We start from the raw sequence: 20,528 nt of genomic DNA on the forward strand, positions 1-20,528 counted from the left end.
TGGATTGACAGGAAAAGGGATGGAGCTAAGGTCACTTTGTCATCAGTGCATGGGGTATTTTGCTTCTTTTAGTGACCTCTGCCTTGGATGTCAAGGAAGAGGGAAGTTTGGGAATCAATCCCATTTTGGCTGTTCCCAGGAGTTTACTTGGATTAAGCACAATCAGAAGATGGAAATGGTGGGTTTTCAGGAGAGTTCCTGCCCCTATGGCCTCATCCGTGGGTCCCCCAGTGAAGCCATTTCGAATGGCTTCTGGCAGCACAGTTACCTGGGGCTGTGCAATGCCTTGGTGCCTTTGCACCAGTTGGTGTCTCTGCTGAAAATGCTCATTCATTTGTTCATCCATCAAATATAAATGGAAAGATGACTCAGCTGAAAGAACTGAAAGAGGGACTCAAACAGATACTTACACACCTGTGTTCATAGCAGCGTTCTTCACAACGGCCAAAAGATGGAAGCGACCCAAGTGCCCACCGATGGATGAATGGATAAACACAATGGGGGATATACATACAATGTGAAATTATTCAGCCTTAAAAAAGAATGAAAATCTGATACATACCAACACGGATGAACCTTGAAAACATTATGTTGAGTGAAATAAGCCAGATATGAAAGGAAAAATCTCATACGATTTCACTTACATGGAATATATAGAATTGTCAAATTCAGAGAGGCAGAAAGCATGTAGAGGTTGAAGGGGCTGGGGCGGGGACAGTGGGGAGGGGGCAGTGGGGAGGGGCTATTGCATAACGGGTACAGAGTTTCTGTTTGGGATGATGAAAAGTTCTGAAAACAGTGGTGATGATTGCACAACACTGTGAATATAATTAATGCCACTGAATAGACCACTCAAAAATGGTTAAAATGGCAAATTTTGCTATATGTATTTTGCCAAGATAAGAAAATATGTAAATGGAGAAATAGCATTTACTATGATGGTTCTTAGAGTATTTGTAGACCTATGTGAATTTCTAGGGTGGGAGCCTTGCCCTATTGAACTGGGTATCCTCCGAGTCCAGCACACAGGAAGGACAAATGAGGAGGAGCTTGAGGCTGGGATTTGAAAAGCTCAAGAGAGGAGAGCCAGTGGCATCTAAGTACATCTAATCTTTTTCTTTTATTATTCTGGAACTTAGGTACAGTGTTGATTAGGTCCCTTTTTGCTCTAAAAATTATTCCTTTCTGGGGTGGAAGGGGCAGAAAGAAGAGTTGGCCATGGCTGGGTGAAGTGTCCTCTGGTGACAAGCTTTGGGCCAACCTATAGGATACAGGGCGTGGTTTATTGAGGGCACCAGTGGGGGCTGGACTTGGAAAGCCAAGGGAAGGGGGGTTGGGGATGCCTTGATTCTCAGCTCAGAACTTTGAGGTAGAGAGGCAGGGGAGTGCCATAGGAGAGTGTGGGTTGAGAGAGATGGCCTCTAGGGATCAGACACACTCTTCCAGGCAGCCTCCAGCAGGCACACATGGCCTTGTGGCTTCAGTGCATGGCTAGGAGCTGCCCTTCCAGAGGTTGTGATTATGTTGATCTTCTAGAACTGTCTCTTCCCTGGGGGACGGGGGTGTGTGTGTGTGAAGATGTCTCTTCTTTTTTCTCCTTCATTTTTTTTGCTGAAAAAAACAAAAACAAAAGCAAGGAAGTACTCCTTCCCATGTCCTTCAAAGCGCTGTGGCATCTTCAGATCTGGGTACTTAAAAGCTAAAGCTGGTCATAATTTCCGATGGACATAATGTGCATTTGAAATTCTTTTCCACATCAAATTAAATCTGTCTTGGACTGATTTCCTGGAAGTGTTTTTCATTAGAATAATAGTCCTCAGCTGAGAGATCAGATACCGCAGAAGGGGAAACAGGAACAGGGGATCATCAAGTGCCTCCTTGAGGGAGTACCTGGCGATTACTTCTGAGGGACTACTTGGGAGAGACCATCCCTTCTCTAGGCCTGCCCCCAGGGAAGAGGTGCTGTGTCTGGTGAGCCTCCAGTTACTTCACTGATAAAATCTTTCTTTTTTTTTAAAATTTAAAGTATAAAGAAAAAAAGAAATTGGGTTCAATCAGGAAACCACCCACCTACCCACCCACCCAACCAAAATCCATCGAGTACCTATTGGTTGAGCATCCCTCTGAGGTGCCAGGAATATAATGGTTAGTAAGACAGAGTCCTTGAAAAAGAGGAAAGCTCACAGGAGGAAACCCCCGGGACCAAGACAAAGCTCCAGTAGTATTTGATGACTTTTTTGTCTGGTCTTAAATATGTCCTTCTGTGTAGGGCACATATGTGCACTCTGCCTTACCTACAGAGGGTTCCAGACTGGCTGGTGGAGGAAATCCTTCTGAAATTCTTTTCTCCTCCTCCTCCTCTCTGAAACATGACTTGTTTACTGCAGGCTGTTAACGGCCTTGAGAGCGTCTTTAATCCTTAGCCAGGGTCTTTAAATATAATACATCAATAACAGGTAATTATTCACTTTGAACTTTTTGCTCCTTTCCCCCATACCCTGCGGGGTGAGCTTGGAACTTTTAAGCACTGTAACAGATTCTTCCTATCAAAGTGTCAAAACTCATAAGGCATATGTCAAAGAATTTGTTTGCTTACTTTCATCTGTCTCCCCTCCTCCCTCCTTTTACTTCTAAGTCTAGCCACCAGCTTTGTGGATTATGGCGCTGAGCACCAGTTTTCAGCCTGGCGGCTTTTCTCTAAGCCAGGACCACCTCAGACCCTGAAGAATTTACCCCCATGCACCCAACCTTGTTGCCCTTAAGAGTCTCATGCAGTTGAATTTGTTACTCCTGGCCTGTCACGTTATTCCTGTTTTGAACGTGTCCAGGAAAATCCTGTCAAATTCAAAACTTCCTTTTGCCCCAAACCGATCTTTGATCTGAGAGGCCTGGACATGACTGACTCCGAGCAGCTTGCTCTGTGCGCACTGAGGCCCAGGAGCTCTTTTGCAAGCATCTTGAGGAAACAAAAAATGGTTTATTTGTTTTGTCAGCCAGGGTTGATGATGGATGGCCTGATCTTTCTCTCTTGTGAGCTCTTGGGCCAGCCCTGTCCTGAAAACAGATTCATCACCAGGGAGCTCCTCCCACCTCCTTGAGCACTGTCTGTGGGCTGAGGATCGGTCTGCTCCATGGAAGCCACAGGCTCAGCTTCTCATGTTTTTTTTCTAGCAGGTTCGAGTAGCCAAGTGACTGCTCTAACCTTATTGCTATATCATTGCTTTAAGTGGTGCCAGTTTGGTTCTCTGTTTAAATAAAATCTTTATTGCCCACCTAAGCCTCTCTTGTATGTATGAAGGGGTTTTCCAGACATCAGCTATAGTGGTACACAAATTAATATAAATGCTGGTCCCTCAGAAAATCGAAGGCCTAGGTGTGCAGGACAGATGGTCTGGGAGTTTCTTACCTCAGGCTCTCCCAAGGGAATGAAATCAATAGTGAACTAGGAACTCATTTTAGGTTTAAGGAGTTAGCCAGATTTAACTAAAGAGAAACACTGAGGGTGTTACTTGACATTGAGAAAGTTATCCACATTTTTATACCCCAAATAATCAAATTGGATAATTGAATTCTGTGATGTTACTCAGATGTTTCCTTACTCGCTAAGGATAGAAATTCACTCTGAATGTAGACATAACAAGATCTAACAGGATGTTCTGGAGTCTCCCTGGGGAATAATGACTAACAAAGTGGAAACTTTCACTCTTAAATCTGATTTCATCCTTGACCTTGCTAGTGACCTTTGGCCTATTGCCTCCTCTTTCAATATCTGTTTCCCCATGATTATGATGGTTATACAGTATCAAAGGAGCCTTTACATGTCATGAAGAACTCATATGATAAGCAATATGTTTATATTGAAGAACATTGAAGAATTTAGATTTTATCTATCCAGGATGTCAAAATGTCCTCATTTAAATCAACGTGGTTTTTTTAAAAAATCAGTGTTTGTGTATCATGAAGATCAATGAACTAGTGGGCTGACTATTTTTCCTTTATCCAACAGTTATTTTGGCAACATATGATAGAGCTTGAGTGTGCCATGTGCATAATTAACAATGGCAGAAAAACAAGGATAACGTTGTGCTAGTAACCTTCAGGGAGGGGCTGTCTGTTTGCCCCTGAGTGAGCTCAGCAGGGAGGGTGGGCTGAGTTCTGTAAGAAAAGAAGTCAGATTTAAAGCTCCCGTGTTTTTGAAACTACAGTGAGCAGAGGGACATCTGGTAGAGAAGATATCCACAGTTTCCTGTTCTCTGCTTTGTTATTTTTTCCCCCATTCTGATTACAGGTTAGGTTTTCATGGGCTGCCCTGGCCAGGGGCTGGGAGATGTAGAGTTACAGGAGCTGGTAGTTGATCACTTTAATTACAGGCCCAGGGGTCTTTGAGGGGTATTTCTTTCCTTGGGATAATCTTCTGCAGCTTTGTTAACATCTCAGGGACCCGTGGATCCTTGTCATCGCCACACTGGGTTCCCACCACTGGCTAGCTTTCTAGCTAAAGAACTGTCAAAAATGAGGAATTTGTCAGCATGAATTCCTAAACAAGTATGAAGAGTAGCCATAAATATTGATGGATTGTTAGCTTAGTGTCAAAATGAATTCTTTATCACATTTGAGTAATCTGACTACAGGGTATTAAATCAAGTAGATACTTGGGTAGATTTTAATCATTAATTTGTTGAAATAAAAATAATTTAACATAAGCAGAAGATGGCAGGATTTTTTTCAGATAAAAATTGAATGAAAGGGATTACTAACTGCTTTAGAATGAAAGATTTTGATGAATCTGACTAGAAATAAGTAAGTATGCGGATTAACAAGAATCTTCTACTCTACATAGTGAATACACATCCAAGGCAAAAAAACCGGTGCCTGCTTCAATGATATAAAGGAATTTTAGCAAATCACAGGCACACTCCATATTACAAACACAGGGCTTTTTAGCATCCTACACATCTCTAGGGCTCAGATCACAGGAACTGTGACTCAGTGTTGTTTCTAACTCTAGGTGCCATGTTTCTGGGGGGTGGTGAACTGAAGTGCAACAAGAAGGCACAAGATGGTGGGAAGGCCTTGAAAGCGTCTCAAATAAGGAGGAGGTTAATGTATTTTGTGCAGGAGAAGACTGGGGATATCATCTATTTGCCTTCACACCATTAAAAGACTCCTTTGTAGAGAAAGGAGTAGACTTTTTTCATAGGAGCTTGGCTAACATTTCAGAGAAAATTCCTTTCAGTCTCAGAAATATCTACCGAAGAATATAGTTTTCCAACTTGGGAGTGGACTGCCTTCTAACCAAGTTCCTGTGCACTGGATACTTATATACACAGGGATGTTGGAGAAGAATTGTCATGTATTATGAGGGAGTGTGTATAAGTGATTAGTAAAGCCCCTTTCTTTGAATCTATGTACGGGTTGGTGGTTCACTGTCTTCCTTTCTCTACTTGCTGGGAGGCCCCCATCAGCCCTGCTCCCGTTATTCATAGTCTTATTCCGAAGAGGAGATGAGTGCCAAAGGCTATATTTTAAAAGAGCATAAAATCGTGACTCTCATATAACTTCAAAATGAGCTTGTGTCAAAGATTGTACTTAACTCCTAGATTAATGAGAGATTCACTGGATGTTACAATGGCCCAAGGAATGCATATCTAGAGTCAGAGAAGGAGTGAAGAAATTAATTTACAAATGGATGCAAAGCTAGCAGAGCTGGTCAATGGCCATAGGGAAGGAGTCCATGGCGTTCCACTGGATACAATCTACATTTCCACGGATAGGAATAGTTGTATTACTCTCAGTTTTCTACAAGCTCACCTTTATCTCTACAGAGTTGCGAACAGTCTAGTCAAAGGCAAACATCCAAAGGGGCGTGTCTGGCATTCCAATGAAAAGATGTCCAGTAATCTCTTCTGCCCATTTCAAAATCTTCCCCAGTTTTTTCCTACATGAGTTAACATACAGAAAGTTCTCCCTAGAGTGCCTGGCAAATGGTAAATGCTCAAACAACGTTATGTACTATTATCATTGCTGTTATTTTTTACCCAAGTCCTGGGTAGATGAATCACCTGATGGGTTGATATGAGAGACTCTTTGACCAAGGTCTTGACCATCATTTTTTTTCCCCTTCCCTTTGGAAATATACACACATCAGGCTATCATCTTTCATCTCTCACAGATCAATGTTTTCCATGTTAGGAAATATTTTTTCCAATGTGCACACAAAAAGTATCCTTATCTTTGATTCCTTCCAATTCCTAGTTACCTAGTGTAGGAAAATTTCTCTCTGACTCAAATGATGTGTAAGAAAAGTTCCAATGATGTTCTTCAGTCAGGGAAAGAACAGACTAAGTTTCTACTAAAGTTACAAATGACAAATGTTAGATTTAGTTATCTCTGCAAACAGAAGCCAAATATCCATTGCTTAGAGTTGTTGAGTATTCAAACACTGACACAGGAATATGTCAGTTAGACAATTTATACGTACATTTGACCCCTGAACAATGTGAGGGTTAGGGGTGGTGAGCACCTACTCAGTCGAAAATCTTCGTATAACTTTTGACTCCCCCAAAACTTAACTACCAAGAGCCCACAGTTGATCAGAAAAGCCTTGCCAATAATATAAACAGTCAATTAACACATATTTTGTATGTTATGTGTACTATATTCTTATAACAGAATAAGTTATTCTTACAATAAAGTAAGTTAGAGAAAAAAATGTTAAGAATTCAAAGGAAGAGAAAATATAATTACAGTACTGTAGTATGTTTATTGAAAAAAATCTGTGTTGGTGGGGGGTGGGAGGGATGGGGTGGCTGGGTGATAGACATTGGGGAGGGTATGTGCTATGGTGAGCACTGTGAAGTGTGCAAGACTGTTGAATCATAGATCTGTATCTCTGAAGCAAATAATACATTATATGTTAAAAAAAAAAGAAGAAGAAGAAGAAGATAGCAGGAGGGGAAGAATGAAGGGGGGGAAATCGGAGGGGGAGACGACCCATGAGAGACGATGGACTCTGAAAAACAAACTGAGGGTTCTAGAGGGGAGGGGGGTGGGGGATGGGCTAGCCTGGTAATGGGTATTAAAGAGGGCACGTTCTGCATGGAGCACTGGGTGTTATGCACAAACAATGAATCATGGAACACTACATCTAAAACTAGTGATGTAATGTACAGTGATTAACACAACATAATAAAAAAATAAAAAATAAAGAGGAGTGAGAATCAAAAAAAAAAAAAAAGGAACCTATGTTATCTCTACCATGTCTCCCTCCACAAAACTTAAAATATATAATCAGCCACCCCCACACCTGTAGCTGCAGCTCTTTCTACCAACGGGTCCTGTCCCTGCGCTATAATAAAATCACCCTTTTGCACAAAAAAAAAAAAAAAGAGAAAAAAATCTGTATTTAAGTGGACTTGTGTAGTTCAAACCCACGTTGTTCAAGGGTCAATCACATATATGTATGTATTTAACTTGCCTTTATATCTATCTATGTAACTATGTATCTATCTACCTATCATCTATCATCAGACCCACCCACTTGAGTATTGAACTCATCTATAGGCGAGTACGTGGCTATGACTTGTAGCTTCTGTTTGCCATACTGATGAAAGACTCAACTTTTCATTGTTGCAGAACAATAGAATGGAAACCTACATTTTCTGATATTTGTAACTCTTTTATGTGCCTATCCCATTCCTGACAATTATGCATTCTTTTCCCCTGACAGGCTGGAAGCACAGCCCTGCTCCCTGAAGGTCCCATCTGACATAGGTTTGGGGGCGGTCTTGTTTACAAAGGCAGAGACAGAGTCCCTTCCTTGGCAGCTTCAGTAATGTATTGGGAAGATCCTAGAAATAGCTGTAGGATCTGTAGGAACAGTATATAATTATGTCTTATACTGTTTAAAATGCAAGGTGATGAAACTCCTAACTTAATCACCAGCTTTTGGTTTAGGACTTATCTACGATTTGAAAGTGTTTAATAATATATGTTAAAAATTTTCACCAAATATTTTCAGTCAAAAACTTGCACATAAAATTTCCTGGGTCCAAGTCTAAATATAAACACTATTGCTATTCATGTGTGGAATAAAGATCTGTTTATGGAGGAGTCCATGTTCGTGTACTTTCAGTGAGGATAGGATATGTGTGTTGGCTTGGGGCTTATTTTATATCACCGCCCCCCCCCCCACTTGACTCAATTGCATATGAAAAATCACGGAATTAACTTCTGGGTGTGGATGAGGACCAACTCAAAGGCCACTCCACCTATAAATCAGGGAACTGGAGGGCTTTATTAGATTTACCCAAACCTCTCCCAGAGAGATGATGTGTTCATGCACACAGAGCAGACAACGAAGGCCAAAAATCCTTCCTGGAGTGCTTTGGGACTTTGCCATCTCCTGAAGAATTCAAGACATCTATGTATTCTTTATTGAGCTGTGTTTATTTACTTTTCCATGGCAGTGAAATCTCTTTCAATACCTTTAATGGCCTCAGCACCCTCTGTCCAGTGAGTGTTGCGTGTCGTCCCGGCTGTGATCTGCAGAGCCCACAGGACTCGGGTCGCAGAACAGTTTCTGGTGCCAACACACGTCTTCTTTCACATTGCTATTAACTCGGCGGTAAAGAAGCGAGATTGGCTTGTGAAAGTGTCCTGGGTCCTTCAAGTTTTGCTTCGGTTTCACAGTCCTTGTAATGTGAGCTCCCTGTGCCGAGTGGTTTAGAGGTTATGGTCAGATGACTGCTTTATTTTTCCGACCTGTCAGCTGGACAGTCATGTTTGGGGCATGCGTGTGTTTGCACAGGGCTATCCTTGGTCTGGAGGAGCCCAGAAAGGTCCTGGAGGATGCCTCTACGGGGATAGGCACAGGCAGCTAGAATCTCTGCCTGCCATACTGCCTTCCACCTGCTGCCCGGGCCTGCTGGTCACCCCGGCCCCCAGCCCAAGACCGACAGTTCAGTGTTCCCACGGCAGAAGCTGCACTTACGTGAGCCACGGCCTTCACGTGGTCTGAAACAGCAGAGCTATTGTAGGGACGCCGAAGGGTGTATAAGACAAATAGGACAGTTAGGGACCTGCCCTCCCCAGGCCTGGTGGCTGTGGAAGACACAGAGTCATTCTGAAGTTTATGATGGCAACTCTCGTCCGCCTGCAGGCCATGGGCTGGGGAGGAATCGGAGTACACAGAGGGCCTCACATTCCTTTTAAGTAGTGTGTATATGCACATTTTTGGTGGAGCTATTTATAAGTACACTTATGTCTCAGTCACTGTGCTTATTAAAGACATAAATATTTTACATCTTAGCAAAGTAAATAGTTTTCACAGATTTCCTAGCAGGCAACAGTGCAACCTAGCCAACTCTTTTCATCTGCAGATTTCAACCTAATAAAGGATTGATCTAGGGAACAGGACTTGTTTCAATGTCACACTCCCGAAAAGTGTAAAACCAGGTTGACCAGGAGGCAGGGGGGTTTGCCTCCACCTTAGGATATTTTAAAAGTTATTGGGGCTTTGTTGAAGGGTGTCGAAATAGAAAGCAGAGATAGAATGAAACAGATTGAATTCCCCAAGGTGTGAGAACGCTTGACTGACAGGAAAACATCTTTCTTGAAAAAAGTAATCAGCTGATTACTCGTCTTAATTAGGTATCACACTGTGTGACAAAAGCCTTCTGGCTCCAACGCCCGGTAATGATTTAGTGCTACACCAAAGCCTCAGACTGAAAACTCTCCCGGTAGTGTAGACACCCGAGGCCAATGGTGGGAAGCGGCTGGGTCTGAAGGCGGAATATTGTGTTCAAAGCAGGATTCTCCTGGGGGAGCAAGGAGGGCATGGGGATGAGAGGAGGAAAGCCTGGGGGTGGATGCGTTGAGGAAGAGGATTCATCAGCCTGTTGGAACTTAGTAAAGAGGGAGAAACAAGAGGAGGGTACTTCAAGAGCAAGCAAGATAACGATCACTCCCTTTTCTTGACTTGGTCTCAGCCACTATGCTGGCATGTGTCCTGCGTTTTTCACTCCATCCCCTCCACGACCCAGGAGTGTGGCCTGGCAGGCTGAGAGCGCCTTAGGGACCCGCTTCCCCAGGGCAGGTGCACAGCCGCCCTCCCCGCCCGCCCTCGCTCCACTGTCCTGTGGTGACATGGTTCTCTTCCTCTCCCCTCCACTGTCCACCCACTTCTTTATCTTCTCCGGGCTCCCCCCAAAACTGGAACTGGAATTCCCTCTTCTCAGGCACTGCTGCACAGGGCATAGCGTGTAATGAGCTTTTATCACCGATTTGCAGATAACGCAGCAGGCAGAGATGCCACCCTTTCGCACAGCACGGAGCCTACCTAGTCAGCAGGACCCCCTCCCTGCCCCCCCGCCTGGCTCTTAAAACCTCCTGCTGCTTCTGCTTTTGCAGATGGGGCTGTAGACTCTCGTGCGTGGCTCAGCTTGTTCTCATTTTCCCTTTTGCTGCCTCCTCATCAACTCTTCCACCCAACTTCCCTCCCTGTGTTATAGAGAGTCATCCAGCTCCACTAGCCCCTAATCCCTAACTGAAAACCCCACATTCCCTCTGCTCCTACATGGGGTCTGGGGGCTCAGCAGGCTGCTAAGAGGGATGCTGGGCACATAGATCCTTGGACCCTAAGTCTCTACCTTGGATAACAGCCAGTTCGGTTTCAGGGAACCACCTTCCCCTCCCATTGTCTGTTCCTCACCAGGTCTGGCCTGCTGAAGATCCAAACAAATTCACAGCGAAGTTCACACCTCAGTGATTTGAGGTCATCCACTTGGCCGTTTGGCTGTTCATTTAGGAAACGAGTTCCAGAAAGTGGTGTAAGGGGACCAATGCCATTCTTAGCCATGCCAGCAGGTACAATTATTATTGTTTGCTTTTTTTCCTAACCCACTGCCTGTTGCAATTCAATCAAATTAATGCTTCATTTACTAGAGAATGTGATTTTGCAACACAAACAGGGTAGGGCTACCTCCAGAAGTCTCTGGCTTTTTGCCACCACCTACTGGTTACCCTGCACTTTCCTTAGCCTGGGTCTGATCTGCTGCCCCATGACCTTGCATTGGCCTGGGTGTTAGTGACAGAGAAACTGGCTCGTCATGATCCCAAACTGAGAAGGTGGATCTGGGTAGTGCTTGAGATTGTAGAATTCCTGAATGTCCATTGCCCTGAGATAAGGGGCCATCCCAGCTATCCTGTTGATCACAAATTCTGCCAAAGACACAAACTTTCAGAGATGCTTCCTCTTACAGGAAATGGTAGACTTACTGAAAATAAACTTTTTGTTTAGGTTGAAGAATGACCTCTACGCGGGAAAGTACATGGCTGTCAAGTGTATAGTCCAAGGACTTTTTACAACTGAACTTAGCTGTAAGTTCCCAGATCAAGGAACAGAACCTCCCAGAAACCGCTTTTTAGTCACTACTGCCTTCCTCCAAGGGGACCACTGTCCTCCTCTCATATCATGCTTTTTTGATTAATCAATGTTGCTCTCAGGTGCATCAAGTTTGCTGTGTGGTGTAGAAGTTCACCCTCTTTCATTCCATTTATGAGCAGAATTTCATTGTCTGGATATACTATAGACACCATATTAATCCATTCTACAGTTAATGGGCATTTTAGAGTATTATGAATCAAGTTGCCTGGAACATGTCTGTGGTGGACATACATACCTATTTCTGTCACCTACATACCTATGAGTGCAATTGCTTGGTCATAGGGTACACATATGTTCAACTCTGGTGCATACTATCACATAGCTTTTAAGGGTTTGTGCCAACATACACACTCACTCAGCAGGCTATGAGAGTTCCGTTTGCTCCTATCCTTGTCAACACTTGGCATTGTTTGTCTTTTTAATTTTAGCCATTAAGTGGGGTATGTACTTAGCACCTCCCTGATAACTAATAAAATTCAGTACCTTTTATAGGTCTATTGACCATTTGGGTATCTTTTTTCTGGTGGAGTGCCTGTTTAAGATTTTGCCCATTAAAAAATTGTACTGTCTTCCTTTTTTCTATTTACTTGTAGAAGTTCTTTCTATATTCCAAATTTGAGAGTCCTTTGTCAGATAGATGTATGAAAAATAGGTTCTCCCACTCTATGGCTTGACTCCTTCCTTACTGAAGCATGGGTAAAATGATTGTTTTCCATTAGACAAATTATTATGAAATTCTTCCTTATCTCTGGGAATGTATCTTGCCTTAAAGTGAATAATATTAGGACAGATACACAAGTTTTCCTTTAGTTATTGTTTGCATGCTGTGTCTTTCCCATTCTTTCAATCTTTCTTTACTCTTATATTTAAGTCATGGCTCTTGTAAGCATCAGTTTATTTCCCCCATTCCAGCCTGATAATCTTTGTCTTTTTTTTCTTTCAAAGATTTTATTTATTTATTTGACAGAGACAGAGGGAGAGAGGATCAGCACAGGCTGGGAGGTGGGGGGCATCAGCAAAGGGAGAGGGAGAAGCAGGCTCCCTGCTGAGCAGAGATTCTGACATGGGGCTCAATCCCAGGACCCTGGGATCATGACCTGAGCCCAAGGCAGACACCTAACTGACTGAGCCACCCAGGTGCCCAAATCTTTGTCTTTTAATTGAAATGTACATTTATATTTAGTGTTATTACTGATATAATTGGGTTGAAATCTACCCTCTTACTATTTGTTTTCTAATTGTCTTCCTGTTTATGTTCCTTTTTCTTTCTTTTGTTGCTTTTCTTTAGGTTCATATAATTTTTTGAAATTCATCCCTCTGTCCTATTAGTTAATTACATATTGTTTTAGTGTTCTTTTAGTGGTTATCATAGAAATTATAATATCCTTCCTTGACTCACTAAGGTCTAATATAAATGCTTTTACCACTTTCTGAAGGAAGGGAACTTAGGACACTTTAACTCCATTGTCATGTGGGTCTCAGTCTATTGATAGTGATGCTCTTGGTTAGGAATGCCTGAGGTGCTCATCTGGGCCAGTAAGTCTTTAGTCTTGTGGTGAGTCCTCACAGACATTTCCCCAGCAGGAACCAATGTTATGGCTAGACTGGCCCTGTCGTTCTTATGATTCCAAGATGCACCCCAGCAATGACCATCAGGAAACTTTGAGACATTGAAGTTTATTACTCACAAGTCCTGGAGGATGCGTGACATGCCCTGGGTCACAGCGAAGTCACAGGTGGGGAGAGAGAAAGAGAGAGCAGACCCAGAGCTCTGCCTTTATTTGGATCAAGGTTGGGGTGTTCAGAGTTTTGCAGGTTCACTCTTGATCAGCAAATGTAAAAAATAAGAGTGGGAGTTAGGCTGTGGAAAGGGAAAAGCAGGGTCACTCAAGTGGCTGGTGATCTAGGTTACGCAGAGTTTTCTAAAAGAACTTCATGGGTGGGGGCATCCTGGTTCCATACCTAGTTGGTTTGTTAGCAGCTGGGTCATGCAGTGGGCAGTATGTTTACTCCACATGGATGGTTTTGCAATGGATGCCCAGGCAGTCAAAAGCCTAATGTCAGGTACTTCTATCACAATGAACAAGCTTAATATCAGACACTTGTGCCGCATCTGTTTACCCATCTCTCTCCTCTTATGCTAGTGTTGTGTGTGCTTTAATTTTACATATATTTAAACCCTTCAGGGCAGGATTATTGTATTATACAGTTAGAATTCATTTCTGGTGGCCCACATGCTCATTGCTCCTTGTGTCTTCCTGCATCTCTGGGTTCCCACCTGGAACTCTTTCTTTCTGCCTGCAGGATTTACTTTTCCTTCGGGAGAAACTGCTGAGCACCTTGATCCATGTTAGGACTGAGGTGATTCAGGGGCCCAGCTGGGCGGCAGTCCTTGTGAGGTTGGTCCATTTCTGGTTCCCTCTTGTTCCTCAGGTGTCACTTTGTAGGACTCAAAAGGAGAACCTGAGTTGCTACCAGGGCCTGTTCTCTTTGCTGAGTGTAAACTCTAGGTTCTGCACGGTCAGTTTGCAAAAAGCTCTGCTCAGCTTCTCAGCCACTGCCTTTGCTTTTGGAATTGGCATCTATCCCATGGGATAAAGGGCCCCCAAATCTCGGGCTTCTCTCTGCTGGCCTCCCTCTTCTCTGGATGTGCAAATTCTCATTATTCCGGTAGCTCGCAGCATCATTCAAGCAGGTTTCTTATATGCGATATGCCCAAGATCACCTTGCCGGGCCAGGGCTGAGCCCAGACTCGAGCACTGGACCCCTGACTCTCGATTGCAATCTCCTCCCCGAGGCCATGATTTTTGCATTGCTTCTGATGCTGTGTCTGTAGGGTTGGAGGTAGGAGGGGCAGACTCTCGAGGAGGGAGGGGGGACTAGACCTGGAGGAAGCAGGAGAAGGAACGGGAGGGGAGGAGGCCTCTGGGTAGCTCTGTGCCATGTGGCCTGACCCCTTCCTGAAGTTACAGCACAGGATGAGAAATGCTACTCTGTGGGGTGGCTATCTGGCCAGCAGGTGCTGGAGCCTCTGCAGCTGGCACAGCCTTTCAGTGCTGATCAAACTCAAAGCCACTTGTAGACTAATGTGACATTCTCCCATCAGTTTTCTACTACTGAGTGCGTCGACTTTGGGAACAGCTAACTATTGGCCAGGCCCCTGTGGGTGTATATATATATTCTGAGAAGAATATATATATACACTTCTCAGAGGGCAAATGACAGCTAACAAACATCAAATCCGTATTTTCACTTGGAATCCCAAACTCCCCAGGCCACCAGATCCCATTCTGTGGGTGCTCATGTCTTTCAGGTGGAGGGTCTGGGCCTCCTTGGAGGACAAATATTCAGATTCCTGATGTGTGCATCACTGTGATCATCTGGGCCACATACATGTACTGTTAACCATGTCCTCTGACTTGCATTATTTGCCAGATTGACTTCTCTTAGAGGAAAAAAGAGAAATGATGACTCTTGATCTCTGAGTGATATCCTGTTTCATTTCATTGTCTCTCCAACCCTCGGAGAGTCACCTCTGATCCCCAGCAAAAGCTGCTCTGCTTCCACAATGCATCTCCCAAGAATCTCCTTCCAGAGTCCATTTGAATCCTGACCCATGTCCTCCACCTGTTACTGCACTGGGGAGGCAGGATGGTCGGGTGCTGAAGTGCACATTCTGTCGTCAGGGAGACCCAGGTCTACTCCAGTTCTGCCATGTAGTGGCTATATGAACATGAGCAACTTACCTACCTCCATAAGTCTCAGTTTCCTCATTTGTTAAATGGGGATATGATAGGAATTTAGCATTCCTGGAAGGTCTAATGAGATAACACCTGCAAAAGACAACAGTGTCTGGAACAGAGTAAATGCTCAATCAATGGGAGCTGCTGTCGTTGGTGTGGTGTTGTGAGCTTCACGATGGGCTTATATTGTCACAGACCTAAACTCAGATAATATTGCCACCATGCAAATGATTCTTTCCCCCTTAAGTTTTGCCAAGAACATGTAAAGGTGTTTTAAGACTAGCTCCTCTCATCTTCTAACCTACTCAGAACTTGTGGAAACATTAGCCTGGGCTGCCTTCAAGTCTTCTCTCCTGATATCATCACTGGAAGGCCAGTTCTGTCTTTGGAAACTCTCTTGGTAACTCAAGTGGACAGGCTCACACTCCTTCTTGAGTGCTACAGTGCTCATTTTCCATCCCATTGCAGGGAGCTGACAGTTTATATGTAGAGCTTACCTCACAAACAGTCCATAAATTCATAGCAGGCAACAGATTTCTCGGTAGGATGGTAGCAATATGGGATTGGTTCAGAACAGAGGCTTTGGTAGACCTGGAGTCAAATCCTATTTGTGTTAATTATTGTGCCTTAAAAAAGTGAACATAATGGCCCCTACTTCTCAGCGGGATGCTGTGAGGATTAAACAGTAGCTTGCAGTGCTGGGCACACAGTAAGTGCCCCCTAAATAGTAATTCTAGTTAATAATTAATTAATTGCATTAACAAATTAATAGGCATACATGACATTTTGGGTATCTCCCTTCAGGGTTTGTAGTCTAAATGCCAGCTTCCCTTTGACAAGATCCTATTCATCAAGTGCCTAATTGAGCATGTGTTTAGCTGAGTTTTGAAAAGACCTCCGTAGACCTGATCTTTCTCTGCAACCCTCACAGTCATAAAGCAAGTGCAAATGAATTAGCAAGGCATGCTTATGAAAAACAGACCGGCCAAGAGGAGCTTCTCATTTTAATACATTGCAGACCCAGCAAATTGTAAAAATAAATTAAGACTCATGATGCTATTGTTTTTTGAAGCCCTTAAAAAAAGTCCTTCTCTTTTTACTATGGGGTGAGGACATATGTTTTAAAACTATGTGATGCTTTAACCATCATGGCACCTTCTTACAGTTTTTCTGATGACTTGTACCCATCTTGAGAGCATCACGGCATGTTCTTTTGTCTTTCCAACAAGATGGTCATTTAAAAGAGAAATCATGATGGTTATAAATAGCTTTAATTGTTAAAGGCATCTTAGATCTTATGTATGCTCAGAAATAGAACATTCTAGTGGTTGGTATGGAAATCTCCTGGGGGCATGATGGTGGACAAGGGTTTGGGGTTGCAGCATGGAGTTGGGAGGGGATTCCAAACTTTGCCTCTGGCAGCCTTGGGCATGGTGGTCTCAGTCTAGTCAGGCACTTCCTTTCAAGGGATAAGATGGCTTGGCATGCTGACATGTTCCCAGACTTGGAACATAGTGGTGAGGAGCTTTGTCTGCTTCCCTATAATAATAAAAGTCACTAAGTTATGCTGCTTCTGAATTGGCCATTTTAACTTTGACTCATCCCTTCACAATCTATGCATCCCCACTGCCCACACCCAGATATATTAGTGCCATGTAATGGACTAAACCCATCCCAGTTTTAGCCTCATTTAGACATAGCCAGTGAGATACACTTGCTATCAAATCAGATGAGTAGATTTGCTCTGCTCCTATGCTTCAGGTCTCAGGGGCCTTCTCCTCTCTCCTCTCTTCATGCATCCTTATCACTTCCACTCTTCTCCAAATCACTGGACTGGAGGAGAATAGGAGAATATATTTGACCTTGAACAACATGGGTGTGGATTGCACAGGTCCACTTATACATGGATTTTTTTCAATAAATATTTATTTCAATAAAGTGCTATAAAAGTATTTCTCTTACTTATAACATTTTCTTTTCTCTAGCTTATTACTTTGCTGTAAGAATACAGTCTATAATACATATAAGACATAAAATATCTGTTAATTGGCTGTTTATGTTCTTAGTAAGGCTTCTGGTCAACAGTAGGCTATTAGTGGTTTAGTTTTGGGGGAGTCAAAATTTAGATGAAGATTTTTGATTGCGAGGGGGTTTGTGCCCCTAACTCCTAGATGGTTCAAGGGTTAAGTGTAGTTAGAATCCTCCAGATTATGTTCGTTCTCTGGTTACTGGAAAAGGGAGTGATATGAGGGGGAACTTCCTAAATTTCCTCTGGTCAAGTCTGGTCTCACTTTTGTGTCTTTATAGCTGTTTCCTACAGATAGGTCTCAGCTTCTCCTTTGTAGCACTCTCTTAGACCCACTTCATATCCTATGGGTGTCATCTTGAGTGCACTCTACTCCTCCATTCCATCCAGTTCAACCCTGTCTAGTTCAATTAATCCAAAACCACATGCTCTCAGCATTGGTAGCCAGCCACTGGGCCATTTCGTCTCTGCATTCAAGAGCTCAATTAACTGTTGTGGTAATTTGTTATTATAAATTTAACCCATGTTAATTTAGAAAACCTGAAAGCTAGAGCAAAGCATACAAAAAATGGAAATAAAAATCACCTTTAATCATATTCAGAGATTACACCTTGATAATTTTACTTTATATAGATAGGTATGTATAGAGCACATATACCCAAATTTGGATTCTGATGTTTTAATTACATGTTAATGACACATTGCCTTGCATCATTTACTCCTGTTTTATTCATAAGAGTTCTACCTGGACTAGGAGGCAGAACACAGTCTTCACTTCTCTGAGTCTCAGTTTCTCCATCTGTAGCTGCAGTAGATGGCAGGGCTGGCGGTCCCTTGCGAATTTGTGGCAAGGCTGATGTGAAAGTCAATTGTTGTCTGTAAGTAATTAATATTACTTTATCTCTACTTCTAAGACTGAGTCCACAATAGGCTCCTAATCAGAAGGCGTGGGTTGATTACGTTTTTAGGTCCCGGGCGTGTTGCCTGTCCACATAACCGCACACGGGAGACCGACCATCGATCGCAGCCTGGCCTGCTGGGAGAATCATCCTGGGCTCTGAAGATAAAGGGTTAACCAGAGCAAAGCGTCAAAGGGCTCTCAAAAATGCAGCCTTTTGCTGAGGGGCCTCAAAGCCTCTTCCCAAAGGAGCAGGCAGTTAAGAGAAGCCTTATCTGTGAGAGCAATCGTCAGGAAAAGTTGTACGTTTTCTGCACTACAAAGGCGTTGCTTTCTTCTCTGGCTTTGACTGGAGCTCTTGAGATCGAAGAAAACTGTTGGCCACAGTTCTAAAAACTCCAGATAAAGGCTTTGATTTGTTAATTAAATTTTTACTATCTGCATTTGATATCTCAGCCAAATTGTATCCGCCGCAGGAACAACAAGAAAGTCCCTCACTTCAAAGGGGCGCCCACTCGGTGACCTGTAATTATGGAATTTACTGCGGGGTGAAGCGCTGTCTGGGGTGCACCTGCCATCCTAGCGCCGCCCCCCCCACCCCACGCGTCCCCTCAGTGACAGCCGCTCCTCCTGGCCAATTCCAAATGGCCCCGGCTCCGCGCAGGAGCACAGGGGTGAGGCCAGCACACCTGCCCCGCGGGGTGGCGCGGGACCCGAGTGCCGCTCCGGCACCCGAGTGCCGCCCCGGCTTGAGCGTTCGCCCCGCCCACCCGCCTCGGCCCCGCCCACAGGCCCCGCCCACCCCGAAAGAAGGCCTCCTGGTTGTCAGGATGAAAAATGGTTTCTTTAATGAGAAAGTTGAAAGGCGGGAGCCACACTGGGTGAGGTCACCTGCTGCCTGCTGGTTCCAGGCAGGGTCTTACCCTTTCCTGTAAGCTTGACCAGATTCTCCTGCTACTTGGCAGGGGCCACGCCACCCTCTGGCCCTTTCATTCCCTCTGGGGCGTGGATATTATTAAAGGATATTTAGGGGTCCCTAGACAGGGCTGCTTCTCCAGAACAACACATTCACCAATCAGCACTGGTCTTTTTTTTTTTTTTTTTAAGATTTTTATTTATTTATTTGACAGAGAGAGACACAGCAAGAGAGGGAACACAAGCAGGGGGAGTGGGAGAGGGAGAAGCAGGCTTCCCGCCGAGCAGGGAGCCCGATGCGGGGCTCGATCCCAGCACCCTGGGATCACGACCTGAGCCGAAAGCAGAAGCTTAAAGACTGAGCCACCCAGGCGCCCCAACACTGGTCATTTTTGACATGAATATAATCGAAATCTGCAGACGGTCTATAGGAGTCCATCTACTGTTTGGCATAAGCTTTGCCTTGGCCATAAGCAGAGCAGAGCCAAATTTTGAGATATCTGAGGCAATTCTGTAGGACTTTCTAGTGGGCTAATTCCAGTGCAGGCTTTGGTTTTAATAGTATTTATTTCCTTCATTTTTATTTTAATTTTATTTTTTTTAATATATATATATTTTTATTTGACAGAGAGAGACACAGTGAGAGCAGGATCACAAGCAGGGGGAGAGGGAGAGGGAGAAGCAGGCTTCCCACGGAGCAGGGAGCCCGATGCGGGGCTCGATCCTAGGACCCTGGGATCATGACCTGAGCGGAAGGCAGACGCTTAACGACTGAGCCACCCAGGCGCCCCCATTTTTATTTTTAAAATTCAATGTTGGTACTATTGTTTTAAATACTAACAAATGGCCCTCCAAACCATTTAGGAAAGATGCAGAAGTATAAACAAACTGATCACAAAGTACAAAATTCAATTAAAAAAACAATTTGGGGTCCATCCAATTTTCACACAATAGATTGGGATGGATTTTTTGTTTGTTTGTTTCAGACAAAAGGCTTGATTGTTTTGACTCTGGGTGGACCCAATAGTGACTCTAGAGCTGGTCTGCATAAAAGGGGAATTTATGCCTACAAGAGAAAGTTAGGGAGAGAAAAGAACACTTTCTAGTGGCCATATGCTGCATTAAAGGGTGCAGTCCAACATGACATAAATCGATGTTGAGCTGTTGACCTGAGTTTGAAAATGCAGGCTTGCTGCTCATCAGACTAGATCTGTCCTCTTGTCTCTCTATTATCAGATGGTGCTACTCACCATCCCCCCATCTGTTGCCTGGACTCCCTTTGGAGGAGGAATCTGCTTTCATTTGCTTTTGATGGGCTCTTTCTGAACAGGGGCATCTGAGTATCACTGGAGACATTTCACCAAAAGGGATCTCAATGTGGTGTCAGCATGTTCTGATACAGACCTTGTCACTTGAAGTAAGAATCATTTTAGAAACTACAAACTATTATATCCTTGCCTGGAAGCTTAAAAGAGAGCACACAGCACCAGGTCGGGGGAC

The 20,528-nt window shown here is 43.8% G+C and overlaps 1 long non-coding RNA gene across 3 annotated transcripts in view; it reads left to right on the forward strand.

Annotated features, from left to right (window-relative positions):
* Nucleotides 1-20,528, forward strand: part of LOC129046167 (uncharacterized) — a 140,645-nt gene that overhangs the window by 101,485 nt on the left and 18,632 nt on the right. The window contains exon 4 of one of the 3 annotated variants that reach the window (XR_010407327.1): nucleotides 18,184-18,475. The exons of the other annotated variants lie outside the window; for them this stretch is intronic. This is a non-coding gene — a long non-coding RNA (uncharacterized LOC129046167). Of the gene's footprint in view, nucleotides 1-18,183; nucleotides 18,476-20,528 lie in introns of those variants that run through there. 3 annotated transcript variants of the gene reach the window in all.

Source organism: Mirounga angustirostris, unplaced genomic scaffold (assembly GCF_029215605.1).
Source record: "Mirounga angustirostris isolate CCGP_5_RB_7025 unplaced genomic scaffold, mMirAng1.0.hap1 SCAF_14, whole genome shotgun sequence".
In the NCBI taxonomy this organism is placed as follows: Eukaryota; Metazoa; Chordata; class Mammalia; order Carnivora; family Phocidae; genus Mirounga; species Mirounga angustirostris.